The following is a 1,127-nucleotide window of genomic DNA, read 5'->3' as shown; positions in this document are numbered from 1 at the left end:
TGAAGCACTGGCCCAGGTTGCCCAGAGAGGTGGTGGATGGCCCGTCCCTGGACACATTCCAGGTCAGGTTGGACGGGGCTCTGAGCAACCTGATCTAGTTGAAGACATCCCTGCTCATTGCAGGGGGCGGGGGGTAGACTAGATGATCTTTAAAGGTCCCTTCCACCCCAAACCATTCTGTCATTCTATGATTCTGTAAGTACCGTCAGTAGGTAGGGATGGAGCAGGGGCTGTGTGGGGAGGGCTGTGTCCTCCCTGTCTCTCATGGAGAGTGAAGCCAAGGGACGAAACCCAGCCCGTCCTGACCAGCACCTGCAGCCCTGTGCTCCTAAAGGCCACTTCCAAACCATGGTGAGAAAACACTGCTCCGTGTCTCTGATTTCCCTCTCCCAGCAAGGTGCTCAGCTTTCTCCTGCGGTTTTTTGGTTAAACCTTCCTTGTCACTATTCCAGCTCATTCCTTTTGCTCTCTGTCCCAGGGAGGTGTCCCACGGCAGTGGGACCGGGCAGCGTCCATCTCCACATGGGCAATCCGGTGGTCGGGGGGACCCTGTGAAGCTGGAGGGACGTGTGTGGGCCTGCGGGGCCAGGCTGTCCCCGCTCGGACGTGCTCAGCCCCAGCGCGGAAACTCTGGGTCTGGGGCAGGCCAGGAGCTGGAGAAGTACCCAGCGCCCATCCCAGCCACTGTCCTTCTCCCTGCCCAGCTGCTACCACCAGAAAATAAGGAGCTTTCCTTATTTTGTGTGGTGTGGAGCTACCTGGGGTTTATTAACCATGACCATGATGAACAGGGACCTAGACACATCATTTTGGCTGTGCCAGGCAATGCCACTGGGCACAGGCAGCAGGAGCAGGGCTCTGCCCACTGTGAGAGGCAGGTGAGAGAGCTCACATCGGGCTCTGCCCAAAAAGATGCTCCTAATGCCCATGGGAGCTTCAAACAAGACAGTTTTCAAGCTGTGCATAGAAATGAAGGTAGCCATGGGTGACGGCAGACGCCGGGGGCCGCGGTGGTGGCAATGGGGACTGTGGTGTCCTTGTGCCCACCGTGCTCGGCACTCACCGGCTGCACTGCGGGGGTTTTCCCGGGAGGGCGGCTGGTGGCTGGCACAGCCACCATCTCCTCC

The sequence above is a fragment of the Pygoscelis adeliae genome, unplaced genomic scaffold (genome assembly GCF_000699105.1).
Source record: "Pygoscelis adeliae isolate BGI_AS28 unplaced genomic scaffold, ASM69910v1 Scaffold407, whole genome shotgun sequence".
Taxonomy (NCBI): domain Eukaryota; kingdom Metazoa; phylum Chordata; class Aves; order Sphenisciformes; family Spheniscidae; genus Pygoscelis; species Pygoscelis adeliae.
The sequence above is the reverse complement of the archived record's forward strand: the minus strand, read 5'-3'. Positions refer to the sequence as shown.